We start from the raw sequence: 18093 nt of genomic DNA on the forward strand, positions 1-18093 counted from the left end.
TGATTAGATAGGAGGATAAGTGGAAGAAAACTTTAAGCACATTGTTACTGCTTATTATCATGTTTCAAGAAGCTTCTAGGATAAGAGACCATTTTCATGTACAAGTACAACCCACACCATCTTTTAGAACAGAACGAGGAGACAAAAACCCTTGCAGAGGTGGTCTGAGTGCTGTGGAAAAGGACATCCCTCCCTTCTTTCTGAAAGACAACATTATAGCTAAACCCCTTTCTCTGCTTCGTGCCACTTTAAAGAGAGCCTTGGAAAGTCTTCCCACACAATTTTTTTTTTTTTTTGTTTTAATCTTCTGTCTCCCTTAAGGCCACATACAGAAGCCACCAACATTTTGACTAAGCAGAACTGGACTCCCTGCAGAGCCAGTTTGTGCACTTGCTAAAGGAATTGTTCTTGAGCAACTTAAGGCCTTTCCTCTCTCGAGGGCATAAGAACTATGGACTCTTAAACAGTCAAAATCCTGATTGGGTGGGAGGAGAAAAGGATTAGACACAGAAAGCAAGTTTTGTTTCCACCTGATGGGTAGACCAAAAATGTTTTTGCTTTTCATATTCAGTTTGAGGTGTAGCCTGAACCAGTAAGGGTAGACTCTTGGTGTGCTAGGTGTGCCAACTACTGTTTACTTATTGATCTTTTTTCTTTTTTTGTCTCATGGCTTGCGTAAAATGGTGTACCTTGGATTGGCTGCCTGCCCACCGGTGCGTAAAGGGGTGTTGACTGTCAACAAGCCTGGCAATTGGGTGGCTTTGCCTCCTTCTGCCTTGTCCATTCAGCTGTATAATTACTATCTCTTCTACCATGTCTCTCTCAGACACTGACTAATGAGACAAGCCATAATGAAACCGTTTTAGCACTGGGAAGACCTGCAAAGGAAGTCAAAGGCTGGCACGTGCATTGCTGCTAATGTCTGTCTTTATGGAGTATTAAGGCAAATGCAGAAGTTTTCTTCAGGCATAGGAATTCTTAGGAGAAAATCCCTAACGTGTAGTGGTTCAATAAAAGTGTTGCTAGCACTTTTTGTGTTTTGTGTAAACAAAGCATGTGCAGACTATTAGAAATAGGTGCAATCCAGTAGTTTAGACTTGCACATGACCTGTTTATAATTGAGTGTCTCAGATCAGTGCTTCACTGCAAACAGTCGCTAAATGAACTTGGGTAACAAAATTGTGTTGATGGGCAGTGATTCTGAATCTGAGGTCTGTTGGTGACAAGTGGGTGCATCCTCTTCTCCAAGTGGTTCACAGTTTCTTCTCAATTTCATCCTGCTTTGTGCTCCACCAGATGGTATTGCAAGTATGAGAATTTGTATTAAAAAAAGAAAAATCTGTAGCATGGAAGGGCTTGAATCCTATTCCCCCAAAAGCTGATATTGCAAACCAGTTTACAGAACAGTTTGTGTGAAGCTTCCAGGTAAAAGAATCTGTTGAAGTAAAATTTTCTGCTAATTCTACACGCTACACTGAAGCAAAGGAAGAGGAGCATTAGAATATGCTAGTAATATGACAAATGAACTCTAAAATTTGCTGTCATTTTGCAAAAGTCACTGTCAGTTTAGTTGGTTAGACTCCTTTCAAGGAAGTAACCCTTCAGCACAGTTGTATATGCTGGCAGGATTTAAAATACCTTAATAATCTTGGGATTGTTTTACATTGCTTGCAGTCTTAGCCGTGTCCTGCTAGGTGGACCTTTGCAAGCCAATCCAGCACGTCATCTTCTCCTGAATCACTGTAAAATTATTTTCTTTTCCCCTTTTTTAGTAGGAACGAAGGTTGTGCCTGGGATTCTCTTGTAACCTTTATTTTCAATGTCGGTATTTTGGAGGCTGCAGGTGGATGTCACTTTATAGACATTTATGTGAGAGGCCCTGTGCTGCCCCTAACATTTATTTGGCTCCAAGTCTAGAAGATATCAGCTTTTAAAACATCTAAATTACCCTCAGAGCTGCTTTTAAAACAGTAATCCTGGCTTCCTCTACTGGGTATTGAATGGATTGTGGAATGTCTTCAGAGGGATTGGAATGGACTGGAGTGAACATTTTGCAAAGCCTTAACTCCATATGGATCGGTTTTTTATAATGTACATAAATAGTACATTAGCTCTTTCAAATCACTTTCTAAATGAACTGAACCAGCCTCAAAGGAAAATGTATCATAGTCATGCTGTGTGTGTTAGAGCCCTCTTAGAGTCTGATTGAATTCAAAGGTTAGTAACTTCCCACACACAAGCTTTTTCTGGCATATGTATGTGGGAATTAGGATCTTTTCCTGAGTTTTATTGAGGTTATTCTGTTTTGCACAGCCTTTGCTAGTGTGTTTATAGGTAGTCCCCTAGTTTTGGAAGAGTAAGTCTACATAACTTGTGAGATCTTTCAAGGAATTGGGCTGGCTCGTTGAAAGCAAACGCTACAGTGATGAATGGCTCATTAGAAGAAAGTTGATGGCATTTGGAATGAGAATCAAACTGCTGTAGTGTATCCAACAAAGATGCTGAAACAAGTGCCTCTTTCTGTGATTGTTATTAGGAGATTTTATGAACTGATCTTTTCAGACTGTTAGTTTCTCCTCCTTCTCCAGGGTATGAAAATTTCCCAAGCATCTGGATACTTGTGGTAATAAAGGAAGAGACTTCCCAAGAAGGTGGGCGGTAGGATGAAAATAGGATTAGATCAAAGTTGCATGTTGCTTGTGGCAGCCGTGGCCAGGTTTCTGTGGTGAAAGGGACAGGATCTGCAGCAAGGTGGAAATTCCCCAGCGGTGAGCAAAGTTTTAAGATGCTTGGTGTTGAGTTAGGTATGGAAATGAATAACTAGTGCTACTTGTAGAGGCCAGCTGTAGCACTGCAGTTAGTTCCGCGCTGTCACTACGTATTTAATTCTTGGTGTACTGCTTAGTTTCTTACTGAAAACAGAACTCTTTGTAGAAGCTGTTACAGGGAAGTTCCCCAGAGCGTGGGTGCAGGTGGGGCTTTTTTTGGCACTGAGGTAGGTGTTAATTGTGGTGTAAGGGAGAAACATACAGAGGCGAGTGTTTCTGCCAAGATGAGCAAAGAGGGAAAATAGTTAATATTGACCTTTTTCATTTTAACCAAGATCAGTGTGAGCAGCAGAGGCTTGGAAAGCCTTGCAGAAGCAGGGAAGGAGTGAGAGATGCTGGTGTGGTGGTCATGCTGTGCTGAGTCACTTTATGTGGTCTCTGCTGTGGTAGGATGGAAGCCAGCCTTAGGCTCTTATCTTTAGGTTTGTCTTAGAGGGGGGAAAAACTCAGCACATCATGAATGGGGGCTAGGCAGCCTTTTCTGGCACAGAAACACTGTGGGCAGATGTGTGTGTTACAGAGCTAGTAGTCACCATTTCTGTGACACCTCTGCAAAACAAACCGAATGTCAGACTGACTACTCTCTGCCTGTGCTGCCAGAGTAGCCGTGGTCCAGGGGTCTTGAAACAGCTAGGGGCTACTGGTTGTTGTTAAGGCTGGGAGCTGTGGTTTGGCAGTACTCCTTTGGGACAGGGGAAAGTGGGGTGTGAGAAGCAGGATGCATCCATCTCACCTTCCTGCAGAACCTCTGAGTCCTTGGCAAGGGCTGAGCAAAACTTACTCCTGGTCCAAGACTGCATGCAGTGTCTGCCCTTTCAGTCTGAACAGTGGAGAGTTTGCCACTGCCTCATGAAGGATAGATGTAGGGCAAGGGTGGTAACAGCAGAATATAGAAATAAGTATCATCCTACTGTGTGTCATACAAGTTGCCTTTCGTTGTATGCTTGAATTAACTTAGTGGGACAGCAGGTTAGCATGTGGGTGGATGGAATAACCTTGCTTGTCACTGTGGTGTGTATTGTATTTTTTAATAGCATAAAACCTTCGATGCTGTCGGGCACATACTTGAAGAATGTTTATCTTTACAGAGTGCTTTTTTCTTTTACACTTCTGTTCCACTCCATAGTTCTGCCAGTTTGATCACTACTTTAGCTTTGTTTAATGGGTGTTATCTGGTGGGGTTGGGATTTTGTTTTGATTTGGCTTTTTCCTTTGAAACATCACACTGGGATCTAAAATGGAGCTGCTTTAAAACAAACGCTAGGATATTGTATGCATTTTTTTATCAATGTTGTCAGTGGTGACCATATAAAATGAATTTTTGTGTCCTCTGAATATGCCCCAAGCTTAACTAAGTGCCATGCTGATGAAGAGTCCTCCAGGGCTTTATGGAAATGCTGGCTTAAGACACATCTTTGCGTTCTGTGAAAGCAGGAGGGACAAGTATGGTGTTGGTTCTTCTAAGATTGATAGTGGCTTAACAGAACTGAAATCCCCACTTTCATGCATCCCATTTCACAGAGGTCAACAGAGGCAAATAATGACTAGACGGTGTTGAGAAGTATTTCAACTAGGTTTGTAGGAGCTACTTATGGTGTTAGCCAGTTAAACAGTCGTCCAGCCCCATGATGAGTGTGGTTAAAATCCCACGAGAGATCCTGTAGGTCCTACATATACGTTTATGGTACGTAAGCATGGTGGGATGCACTTGTGGAGAGAAACAATTGATCCTGTCCATGTGATGATTTTCGTCGAGCTAGCATGTGCAGTAAGCAGGAGGAGAGGAGTTAATTTTAGCTTGATTAGCGACACAGAAGGGAATCAAGATGACTGCATTGTTAATGGCAGTGGGATGAGATCAATGAGTGTAGTTTGCCATGCACCTAGGTGGGTGTTTTAAGCAATTTAATTTTTCTTTTGTTTGATTTTAAGAGAACCAAGAGTACTAATGCATTTAGTCCTTGAAATCTTTCTGTGGTTGCAATTCTGGATACTTTAATGTTGTTGCATGGTGGTGGTTTTAAATGAACAGCAGGTGCTTATCCTGTTCCTTAGCAGTTCCTTGTTTCTCTGTTCTCTGTTGCCCTGTTCAGCAGCAAGTGGCGAGTGGTTCTCAGGACTGGACTGGCAGTTTTTCTCCTGCTCACCTTTGTTTATATTCTGGAGCATGTTCAAAACTGTTTATGATTAAACATTGCTCAAACAGCCAGCTTAAGATTTATTGACATAAGGAGGCTGGGAGGAAGGAGTGGCTGGCTGGTCATCTGTGTCTACTTTCAGCTGATAGTGCTGTTGTTGAAGGTGTACACATGTCTGCGCAACGGCTGCGGTGCATCAGGCTGCTGTTCAAAACCGTGGTTGCAAGGGACCGGTACCCATTGGCACAGTCTTTTTCCCTTTGTGTATGGTACAGTAAAAGCAAGGGAGTGTATGTGGGTGACGCACTTCTCTTGAGCTTGGGGTTCTGAAGATGTCCCATGGCTCTTGAGCAGGGGACTACTATTTTTCTCTTGGTGGGAGAGGCTTGCACACCTCTGGGGAGAGAGATCAGGCTTTGAAACATGTTAATAGGGTTATGACCTACGGGAGTTTTAAGTGGGAATCCTTTTAGAAAAGACACATACCTCTTAAAAGACAGTGCTGTTGTATGGAAGGTAAGGAGGTTCAAAATGGAAGGTTGGAAGGAGAGCACCATTTAGGAAAATAAATGAAAATACAGAAATGTCAGACTTAAAGTAAGCTCATTTAAAAAAAAAAAAACCCACAAAAAACAAACAACAACAACAAACCCACACATCTTTTCTGAAGCTAAAATAATTTTTTTCCTGGCCCCTCTTAGCTACATGCAAACCAGAGGTGTTAAGTAGCAATTTAGCTTTGGAAGGAGTCTGTACATAGTATGTAAGGTTTTGTTTGTTTATTTTAAAATCACAAATATTGATAATTTCCAGGATTTAGGGAAAAAAATAAAAAAATAAAATGCAATGCTGACAACATACTAAAAAAACCTCACAGATTGATCAGCCTAACATGGAAAGAGATTTTTGCAGTTACAAGACTTAATGATAAAAGTGAGATACACAAACGTTGCACATAATTTACATTTTCCTCTGAAAATCAAATATTTATTGGCTGGTGAAGAAATGGTTAAGATAGGATCTAGACCTCTACAGGCTAGAATAAGTGATTAGCGCAACAGCGGTACACAGGCCGTTGTGTGCTATATAGAGTCTCTTAACTAACGTTATTTTTATGTATACAGCCACACACAACACAAAATAACATAATAGGCTTGCTGTGTGTTACAGATGGTATCAGGAGTCTGCAGTGCTGATAGTGAAACTTTCTGGTGCTGGCAGCCAACCTCATTTAAATAAAAACATCGTTTGCTCTTTATGTCAGCCCACTTCTTCACTGGCAAACTTTCATATCAAGTTTTTGATGTCAGGCTGCTCCATTCTTACGCTTAAAACACCTCCTTATTCCCAAGCTTCAAAATAAACAGCAGCTTTAGGTTAATTTTAGATTTTAAGGACAGCTTATTAAATGTTCTCTGCAGGTAGCTAACTGTTGACATCTCTGGGAATGCAACGGCAAAGTTTTTCTCTGTTCTCATTATACTGAGAGGCATGATAAATGAGAGAGACTAATTGATTGGTGGAGTGGTGTTGGGTTAAGACATGGCTTACCATATGATACACAGGAAAAAGACCACTGTATCTTAACAGTTTGTTCAGAGACATGAAGTTGTTTATAGTAAGGACTACACAGGGGAACAGAGCAGCTTCTGTAATGGTGTGGTGGAAGTGGGGCCAGAATTCACCCTCGGGAGACTTGAATAAAATAAAATTAAAAAGACAAACCCCCCAACCGATATTGATTAAAAGATAGGTGTCACTGATGCTGCAGGTTAATTTATATTGATATAAAATTGCATCTGATTTGTGTGGGTGTAGGTAAGACCTTCAAGGCTCGTACATTTAGCGTGTTGGCAGACTTGAGTTAATCTTGCAGTGCTTCAGACTGGCTGTACTCCATGTAATCTGCCCTATGTGCTGCTGAACTGCAGCTTGCTTGTGTTTTAAAGGACTAGGAGCCCTCAGGAGTATAAGAGGAATTTGTCTTCTGATAGCAAGCGGTGTGCCCAGCGCTCCTGGGTTGGCGTGAATGGCATATTTTGAAGCTGACTCCAATGTTTTGAAATGTGAAGCTAAGTGAGGTACAATTATAGCACCACCTCTGTTTCTCTGTGTCTGGTGGATGGGCACTAAGCATCTACCATGTTGTCTTGGCATATATACTTAAAGCCTTCCACAAGGCCACCTTTTAACAGAGTCCCCGATGGAAGTACTGCAACTCTGCCTTAACAGTATTTGTTATAAAAGCCTGTTAATAATAATCTTTTGATTATACCAAGGCTTGGTGTTTGAGGTCATCTTACATATTTATAATCTGTCTAGAAATAAAATGAATCCAGAGAAATCCTGACAATTAAGTGTTTATAGTTGGACGTTTCTATGTTTTAAATAGATAAGTGAATTAATGACCGGTGTGCCACTGAGTATGTAAGTGGTGATAATGATGGCATTTTTAAGGATATCCTTCAGGTTTTTTTGCAGGCATTGAAGTGAATGAAAAGACACTACTAGGTGGCTTATGGTGGTTTCTGCTGGAAAAGTTTCAGAAGGGTGGCTTTTGAAACTGTATGTTCCTGGCCCTTTGATTTCTGGAGGAGATTGAAGCAGCTTCTGGTAGGGTTTTTGGCACTGGACTGAGCATGATTACTATAAGATCCATCTTGCAAAGCTGAGAGTAGTAGGATCAGGAAAAGACCTGTCCGTAATGCGAATTTCCCAGGCAGGGTGGTGTCTTTTGAGGGCACCTCTCACTATTTCCTGCTGGCTCTTCGTTAGCTGAATGAAACACCCTTCTTAGCCATTTGGGTCATTTCTTTCCTGTTCTTCTATGAGATGTTGGTTTGTTACTTTGTGAGTTTATTCCCTGACCTTGTTGTGGTAGTTCCTTACACTGAAAAAATGGCAACTACAATATCTTACAAGTTGGGTTTCTTACTTTCCTGCACTGTGTTTTACTCCTCAAAGGGGAGAATCTGGAAGTGAAACTGTACTTGATGTCTCAATTTTTGAAGAGTAAAATCAGAACATTAATAAAGAGATGTAACGGATGTGAAAATAAAACAGCAGCTCTTGATTCTTCACTACTGATTCTCCAGTGTGAAACAGTCTCGAATGTTCTCGCTTGAATGAAAAAATTAACTGTTTGTCAGTGGTGATGTTCAATTTATCAGATTGCTCTGTGGCAGCAGTTAAAAGGTTTGCTACATAAGAAATGGTAGGGAAGATGCATGGAATAAATGGACTGTTGAAGTTTCACAGCATGGTATCATAGTGCAAACTCTCATGAAAGTTTAATAGCCAGTTGTTGGAGCCTCAAAAATGAAAATGCTTGTCTTCTGTGCACTTTGAAAGAAGATATTTATGAACCAAACCAGCATTTTGATTTTTTTTGGGGGGTGGGGTGGGGGGTGGGGCTTCTAGTATCTCTTTTCCTTCTTAGCCTTCCTGATCCGCCTTGGGGTGTTTATACTCTTCCCCCTCCACCACCTGCTTGGCTCAGTCTCACTCTCTGCCTTTTCCCCAGATGGGCAGTGGCCGAGACCCTGCTGTTCATCAGCACTGTGAGGTGGGATGTCTGCAGAGACTGGAGGGACTGAAGAAACAGAAATGATTTTTGTTTATGTCTGTGTGTTCATGGCGCTGGCAGGGACAGGAATCTGTTTGCCCAGACTTTCCTGTGAACGTTGCTGTCTTCAAAGGAGTTTGCTAAAATACCTATTTGAAAAATCAGCCTCTGTGTGGAAGTGTTTCTCAGTGTGTTTGAACCTTGATGAAATGGCATAAAGGGAAGCCCTGTGCAACTGAGCTCAATAGAAACATTCATTACAGCTAATTTACTTGGTGCTTCTAAAGAGACTTAGCTATTCATAAGTTGTGGGTTTGCCTGATGCTGCTGGTAATATTTGTTTTAAATAGATACACTTGCCTGCACATGCTCTTTGCCCATCTGAAATCTTGTCTGGCTGTGCTGGAAACCTTGTTTTAAACATGGCAATATGCAGTGTGAGGCAAATCCCAGTTTAACCTGTGGTGCCTTCTCATTAAGTGAAAAAATCCTTTACCATATGTATGGTTCCAGCTGAGCAGTAGCAAGGAGCATGAGGAAAAGGTCTTGTCTGACAAAGAGAAATGGCAATTTTCTTTTTTTTTTTCTGAAGCACTGTCCTTGTTCAGCCATCTTACTGTGCTTGCATTTCTCAAGGATAATCAGCAAATAAACTCTGGAAGCATGAGGGTATTAAAAAGCACTTATTTTGCAATGTGCAGAGCCTGTATGTCCCATCCAAGACAACCACAAAACCACTCCTGCTCCTGCAGACGTGACCTGCTGGTTGCTATGGGAGAATTGCCATGGGCACGGGGCTGCAGGAAGCACTTGTTGGAATGCAGAAAACATTTTTGGTCTTTGTTTGGTCCTCTTGCATAAAGCTTGAGTGACTTTGGGTTTGAAATAATTAAGCTTAATGAAAAAAAAGATAATCTTGACTTTTCTGTTTCAGGAACTTTTGAAAATGATGCCTTAGAGCATCAGCGTGGCAGCTGATGCGATTTACCTGATAAAGACCAGAGCTTTTCTCAAAATGAATGAATTGCATTTCGTTTTCTGAAAGGAGAAGGCAGTGTTTGGATCATGTGATGCTTAAATCTGAGTCTGTGGTTACATGCTCTGGGGTTTTTTTATGATCTAATATAAATCTTTTTTGCTGGTACCTCCTCCTTTCCTTCCTCCCCTTGATACTGGCCCCCTCCACCTTCTCTGTGTTGGTGCTGGCGTTGTCCTGTGGAAGGTGAGATAAGGGATCTGATCTGCCTGACGGTTTACTCCCAACAAAAAAAACACCTGAATTATTATTTCAGCTACCTGGTTTGCTTTGCTGTGCAGTGGTTCAGACGGTACTGTTGGCACGAGGGTGACATTGAGAGGAAACGGCTGAGGGGAAGGAATGGTGGTGGGGCTAAAGGAAATGCCTCTTACTACAGGGAAACAGATTTAGATTGTGTTAAAATAAATCTGTATGAGATTGAGTGGTTTAATTGATATCTCTTTGGGCAGAAGTCGTCCAGTTACGCTTCCTAGTGAGTCCAGGGTGAGCATGGGAAAAGGAGAATTTCCAGCTAACTTGAATGCATGGGAGGGGAAGGACAAAGAATCCTTCCAGTAATCTGGAATTACAGACTAGTTGATACTAATTTCACTGGACCAGGTATGAGGAATTCTTGATTACTTCAGTGTGAGTTTGCCTTTACTAAAACCAGGTGTACATTAGCTCTAGTACGGGAACGATACATAAGAATTGGTTAATGCCAGGGACCCCAGTACACTGAAGTTATTTGTGCATCTGGTGTAACAGAACAATGGAACAGTTGCTGGTACTTTTTCAGGAGAAGGTTCCCAACAGAAGAAAACTAAAATTCATGAACTAGAAGTAATACCACTCTCTCGATTTCAACTCATTATTTCAAACCTGAGCTCACTTAAATATGCACATAGACAATTTTAGTTCGGTCTCAGCTGACATACATGCTTAACATGCAATGTTAAGCGTGACAGTATGTATTAAATAAAGGGATTGTATTACAGAGCATGCAAGGCAAGTGATTTATGAGCTCTGGGTAGCTGTGAAGTTAGAAACCAGTCCTGATCTAACCTAACGTGTGACTTTCTGAATAATTGTCACCAAACATTTCAATGGGTTGCTCTGTCTTTTCAGCAGTGACAGAGGTTGCTATACTCCTTTATTTGCAGATAATCTCAGTGCTTTCTAAATCCGATTTTTCTTCAGTTATGTTAAAAACACTAACAGGGACTTGTATAGCTTTTCCTCTAATTAAACAATAGTGGATAATACCAGAGGTGTTTTTACAGAGAGCTCCATAGTTTATTTCCTTGTCCTGCTCTCTGGCGACATGCTTGGCTTATCTTCAGACTGAGTTGATTAATTACAGGAAAAACAAATGTGGATTCTGAGCTTCACCATTTACATGCAGACCCTTTGTTTATCTCTTCATGAATGCAACAAATTATTTTACTGACCATCATGTTACAGCCACTTACCTGATGTGAGTTTGATAAAGGACTTTATGGGAGGCCTTCAGTAGTTTTCAGCGTTAAGTCTGGTCAGATCAGTAGAGCAATTGAACGGGAAATAGCAAAAGCTAAAACCTCATTACTTTAAGACTGTGGTAACCTCCAAAAGGAACCAAGCACTCTTAAAAGCGTGGCAGTTATACTACCTGTGTCTCCTAGCCTAGAGAGATGTGTGAAGAAAAGAATTATAATGACTCTTAAATTGCCATGGTGATAGGTACATGCTTGTTTTGTAATGTGTATTTAGACTTAAGAGAATAAAGTGTATTTGTCTTTGTTCCTCCAGAACTTTCTGTAGTCTCAGTGCAATTAACTTTTTCATTTGGAATGCAGATGGCACTAGCCAAGTGGATGATATAATTAGTTTCTTATTGGTATTGCTTACAAAGTGTTATTTAGGGGGAAAATATTCTAGGGTAGGGAGTGGAACAGGAAATATTGGATGACTTCAGTATTATTAGTAGTAGTAGTAGTAGTAGTAGTACAGAGAAGGGGTGAATAGTACCTAATCTCCTGTGACAGCTCAGACAGCTTTCGGAGCCTGTTGTACAGTTTTGACATTAATTCAAACTAATATTCATTTTAATTCATTTGTGATTGAAAGGTAGTTTTCTTACTCATGTTTTTGCCCACCTTGCTGCTTCAGGCAGCTGTGGTTCCAGCAAAATAATCATTTTGAGCACAGTACTTATGATGATGATTCCCATTGGGGAGTAAGGGTCTAGTTTATTTTAGTGAAGATGGAGAAAATGATTTGGTTATTTTAGTGACTGAAATTGGTGGAAACCCTTCTAAATACTTGGCAGCTGAAGTGTTTTGTTTTGTGCTGGCTAATACAGTGTGTCTTGCTGTGGAAAAGCTGAAGTTTTGAAGAGTATTGCTTTCTAAGGGCAGAGTGCAGCATCACAAAGCAAGAAATCTTGGTCCATAAATGTTCTGAGTTCAGCTGTTACACAGTGGTCACAGCAATTATCAGAGCCTTGTTTTTGAAGAAATGTGAATCCGAGGTGGTAGCTCTTGTCTCAGTTTGCTTATCCTCTCCGTGGGCAGACCTTTAGGACTCAGATACATGTTTAGTCAAGTGAAGCAAACTGTCTTTTTCTAACCAAATTTAGTTCGATACTGGATGCGCTGGTACCGGAGCTTTCCCATTGTGTCTCTTACCTTGTCCAAGGCATCTCCTTCCAGACTACTTCAAAGTATTATGGGAATAGGGAGTGGATTTATGAGAATTATTTAATGGGAACTTCATTTTCTTAGAGGCAGGCAAGTGGTTCTTCCCTTAGCTGTTTACAGAAGGTGAAGAAAATCGGTTACAGGACAAAATTGGCACTTCTTTGTAACAGCTGCTACATACACAACCTGCGCATTGATCATGGCCTGAAATTTTGATGTTTATCCTACAAATTGAATGAAAGGGTGAGAAGTATCCACCTTGCCCTCCAGTAAAATCCTAGAATCATAGAATGTTTTGAGTTGGAAGAAACCTTGAAGATCATCTAGTTCCAACCCCCTGCCATGGGGAGGGAAAATTATGCCAGGCACTTTGAAATAAATGGGAATGATAACGGCCTGACAGAGATGACTGTCAAATTCTTTCTTGTGCTGGGAAACCAGATATGTTTTTGGAACTTTGCATGGGAATAATACCATATTCTTCTGAGTGAACTATGTGTAATTGACACAAAACGAATTGGTTTCAAGGAAGTTACAGGGGACAGAAATAGCTGTTGTGTGGGCCTTGTTTAGGATTTCTTATCTTTTACAAGGGTTTTTGTGGGCACCTTCGTCAAACTTTAGCTAGTAGTGACATAGTTCTGTTTAATCATGACATGTAATTAGCTCTGGCTGCCTGCTTTTCCTGAATCTAAGGTATTTACTGATTGTAGAGATAATTGCCTCATCCTTAAGAGTTGAACTACTGTCCCCTCACATCATAGAATCATTTAGGTTGGCAAAGACCTTTAAGATGGAGTCCAACTGTTAACCTGGCACTGCCAAGTCCGCCACTAAACCATGTCCCCAAGTGCTACATCTCCAGGCGTTTTAAATCCCTCCAGGGATGGCGATTCCACCACTTCCCTGGGCAGCCTCTTCCAATGCTTGACAGCCCTTTTGGTGAAGAAATTTTTCCTAATATCCTATGAAAACCTCCCCTGGTGCCACCTGAAGCCGTTCCCTGATGTCCTGTTTCTTGCTCTGTGGGAGAAGACCGCCCCCCCCTGCCTATGGCCTCCTTTCAGGCAGCTGTAGAGGATGATCAGGTCCCCCCTTATCCCCCTTTTCTCCAGACCAAACCCCCCCCAGCTCCCCCAGCCCCTGCCTGGCTCTGGACACGCTCCAGCCCCTCCACGTCCCCCTGGCAGTGAGGGGCCACAGCTGAGCCCAGGGTTCGAGGGGCGGCCGCACCAGTGCCCAGTGCAGGGGGACGGGCACTGCCCTGGCCCTGCTGGCCATGCTGGTTCAGAGACAAAGTCAAGAGTGGCAGAGAGAAGGATTTGGATACTGGGAGTCAGTGGTGTGGTAACAGTATCTGCAAGTTTAAAAAGGAAAAGTGGCAGTTGGAGCAAAAGGAGACAATCATGCTTTTGACTATGCTTTTTGAATGAAACCTTGCACCTGTGTTACTGTTCTGATTCAAATTGCAAAATGTGTTATTTTTAACAAAGCACTTCCTACAATGTTTCTTGCTCAACCTGCATCTCAGCGCTGTTAACACAGATGGTACCAGCGCGTTTATAACTGCAACACTCAGGAATAACAGGATTTCATGAATTATGGCACGATAAAGTCGACAAAGATGGTACCAAGTTGCTGATGACAATGCACGTGTAACAGTCTTCCAACTTTTCTAGTTATTTCTTTTTGTATAATAAACTGGATTGATGTTATATCACCTTATGTTACATATAATTATGTTTATTTACATGACATAATATTTATAAATATCATTCCAGGTTTTCTATATACATTTTTGTGTATCTCTATTTTATACATACATTTCACCTTGACTTTTTCAGGATTTGTCTTCTCCATTTTGTCTCTGTGATTTTCCATGGTGTAAATGTAAAATCATAAATCCAGCACAGTTTCCTGTCTCCTTTTAAAATCTTTAAATACCCTTTTCTTGCTCTTACACAGCAGGTCTTACCAGAAGTCATTTGGTGTGGAACTGGCACTCAGGGTGCTCTAACAAAGAATCAGTGACTGTAATAGCTGCTCTTAAACCTGGGACTATGTTTTGGCAAATGCATCCCCGTTTCCTTTGCATCTGTGAGTAAAAGGTGCTTTGTAAAAAGCAGCCATATTCTCCCCTTCCTCAGAGTTATGCAAGGTATGGAGTCACTTTGGGTTTTCTACCTAACCATTTTTCACAAAGTCTGCCATAAGGGTGACTGTTTATGTAAACAGTGTTTCTTAGCACTTTATTTTTCAGATCTTCTGTAGATGAAATGCTTGTGGTCACTGTCACTGGTTCACCACATGAAGGATGCCTAATAGCACTGGTGCTGTGTGGTCAGTGTGAGGGCCCTGTCCAGGAAACTTCTGGAAAATCTGTGTTGTTTAAAACAAACAAGATTCTAGCAACATCTTTTATATCACTGTAACCATGTGTGGCATGTGTACTCTCTCTTCCCCTTGGTCTCCAATGTATATATAGCATGCGTTCAGCAAGTGCTATGGGGTCTGAACTCATGCATGCAGCAGGGACCCAGCAATCAATTTTCTTTTACTTTCTCCTGCCTGTAACCTAAGAAGGCAAGAACTGTTTCTATGCAGTTTATGGAGGGTGGGGTGTGTGTGGGTGGGTGTGTTGGTGTGTTTTTTATTTCAACACAAACTAAAAAAAAAACCTTTCTATTTTCAATGTCTTGTGAAGCAACCTAGAAAAATGGGAATCCTTTCCCACAAGGAATTTACATATGCAACATACCATAACTGTGTATGAGTACAATACATAGGGTTTATATGGCCAGGGATTGTAGGATGTACCTGTCTGTGGCAGGTTATCGAGTGGAAAAAACTCAAGTGGTTCTAGAACTGAAGCAGATTTCTTCCTGCCTATACCAAGACTGAGAGGCTTTGCAGACCATTAATTTACCCCTCTAATCAGCTGGAAATTTCAGAGGTGCTTAAAAAGAGTTGCTTCTTGGGCACCCTGGGAAATACCAGTTAACTTCATTATGCTTTTTATATTGAGTCTAATCTGTGCTTCCAGATTGATCTTTTTCTCATGATGGAGATGTTAAGCAGTAGTAGTAGTTGCTATGCATCTTTGATAGGAATCATGCAACATGCATCAAATAGTATAACTCAGTTTAACCTGAAATTATACAGTAATCTTAAGGAATGTATGCTCAGTTCTGCTTGGACTGTCTGTCTTGTCCTGCTTATCTTCTGTAGAAGTGTAATTCTCGTAGGCTTAAATCTTGTGCTAATGTGCCTTACTCCTAAATAGAACTACCTGATATAACTTGAGTTTATCCTCTTCTGGTCAGAAAGAGGTTAGTTAAGGAACAATTAGAAAAGCTCATTAAAACTGCATTCAGGTTCAGTGTAATGAAAAGTGAGCTTCCTGTCACAAGATGATTCAGAAAGCATGCTTTTCTGATTTCTCATTGACACAGTTCCCCAGTATTAATGCATGTATGTAGTGTCTTGGGCCGTGCTGTTGTCACTGTTTGCATTACTGTGATGGTTGTGATAGAGACTGGAGCAATAACATTAATCTCAGGCATCTTCTCACCCCTGAGGGAAGGGAGGAGTTCTGCAGGAATTTACAATCTCTTTTGCATTGCATTTCCATTTCTTGGGTCCCAGGTTTTTACAGCAGTGAAAGCATAAATTCAGATAAACTACCCCCACCTTGGCTTTGCAGGTAGTGTCAATACTGGAAGCAGAATCCTTCTCGAGCTGTGAGCACCCTTGCACATATCCACAGTGATTTGTCTGGGACTAGTTTCTTCCAAATTGACCGTGTATGTGCTAATCAACATAATCAGTGAAATCTAGTTGTATGTCCTGGGTTCTGCTTCAGTAGATTGGGAAGCCTGTCTTTCTCAAAACAAAATCACAGCAGCCAACAAATTGTTTGCTCCTGTAGTCAGCCTGGCTTCTCTGTTTCTCTTCCCTCAATCCAGTGTAAGATTGCAGGTAATTCACATGGCTGAATCAGATAGCTTTGGGGAGGCTCTCAAGGAAAAGCAGTGTTAAAACGAGCCTTTTCAGCACGTTTTTACTGGATTAGTTTAGGCTTCATTTTTCAGGTTGACTCATGATTTTGTTAAAGTAACAGATTTTGTTAAGATAGACCATACTCAGGCTGATGGGACTGCCTCACAGTGTTTTGGATTGTAGGTATATCACCTTCTTACCTAACATTGTTACAGCATCATTAGTTGCACCATCACCTGGAAGCAGTAACATGTAGGAAATGTGAATCTTGCATCACTGGGCCCTTCTGAAAAGGAAGACTCAAGTGGCAGTGGGATAGAGCCCCTTACTGGTATGAAGCTGTAGTGGGGATCTGGCCTCAACAGTGCTGCAAACCTGCTGTAGTGTTCTGTGCAGTCAGGCCTGTTGAGAGCAGCAGCAGGTTGGGATTGCACTGAACACTGTTAAACAAGGACTGATTTGTCCTTGACTCAGATGTTGAAAAATGCTGAGCACCTGGTGTTACAGCAGAGAATTCCCTTGCTCTGTGAAAGAAAGCTCAGCTTTTCCCCAGTAAGGGCTTGAAAAATGATACTTTGCTCATACTGATACTGAGCCTTAGTCCCTGTGATGCTCATCGCAAATGCTTTTTTCTATAAGCAAATCCATGTAGCAATATGAAAGCTTAAAATCCAGAGTAGTGGTTCAACACCTTGTTTCAGGTTCATCTCAGTAAGCTGTGTGCCTGCTGCTGGCAGACATTGCAAGGCACAGACACCGCTGTTTTGAATTGTGCGTTTGTATTGAGTCTGCAGGGAACCATGTTTAGAAGGGTTAGATAAACATAATTAGGTTGCATTGCCAGCAATGATGTTCTTATTTAATGCATTAATGAGTGCAGGTGGCAGGACCTCTGAAGTGAATTAAATGCAATGCAAACTCCTGCTGCACATAGCAGAGTCATTGTGAGCCCAAGCTGCTGAACACTGAGCCAGCTTATTTGAGAGATGAGGTGGGAGATGGGAATGAGCTTCCCATGCCTGAATGATAATTTTGCACTTCTCACGGCAGGTTTCTGAACATTACCTTAAAGCAGAACTAGCTTGTGCGGAAGAACCACGAGCAAGAGAATGTTTTTAGAACTGTAATAGAATGCTTCTCTGCATTTCTGTCGAGGGCAGCATTAAGATAAGGTGGTCACAAATACAGATTTACTTGCATGCTGCTGTGTTCTGTTACCTGGCAGGATTCAGTAATGCACTGACTAAAAGAATTACATTCAGCCTACACCAGCACTTACAGTGCGAGAACAACACTGCCTGAGTCCCTCCATTTTCTTCTATAGGCAAGATGCTGGGAGCCAGTACAATTACTGTGCTCTGTTGGCCTTTCCCACGGTGAAACCTGGTTTTTATTTCCTGCTGCTTTAACCTTAGTATCAGTGAAATGATCCCTGGAAAGCTTGTATTGATTGCACATGATTGTCTAATTAAAGTGCAATAAGAAGAATTGCAGAACACTCGCTCTTGCAGCCCTGTGCCTATTGTAGACACTATAAATTAGAAAGCTTTCTGTTCAAATATGGAAAATGTCAGTGCTTATTTCCTTTTGAATTTCCCAACATCTCCTGAAGGCTACAGTTGTAGATGTGTGATTTTATTTTTTTTTTTTTCTTAAATAACGATGGGAAAGAAGTGTTATATAGAGAGAAAATTGGGCCCTGTAGGGTTGCAGGGGCCCTGGTCTAACCCTGCTTGCTATAAACCATGTTGTCTAAAGGGAGGCACTTCCAAATTAATGTCTTTTAATCTGAACCCTGCTAGATGGTCCTTTAGCCTCACTTGTGGAGATATAAATGGGTATTAGTTATACAATATGTAGAGGC

At 41.4% G+C, this 18093-nt stretch overlaps 1 protein-coding gene across 2 annotated transcripts in view; it reads left to right on the plus strand.

The window, feature by feature from the left end:
• FOXK1 (forkhead box K1) overlaps positions 1-18093 on the plus strand; it is a 56185-nt gene that overhangs the window by 8360 nt on the left and 29732 nt on the right. The gene's annotated exons all lie outside the window — the stretch shown is intronic.

This window comes from Falco biarmicus, chromosome 4 (genome assembly GCF_023638135.1).
Source record: "Falco biarmicus isolate bFalBia1 chromosome 4, bFalBia1.pri, whole genome shotgun sequence".
Classification (NCBI taxonomy): domain Eukaryota; kingdom Metazoa; phylum Chordata; class Aves; order Falconiformes; family Falconidae; genus Falco; species Falco biarmicus.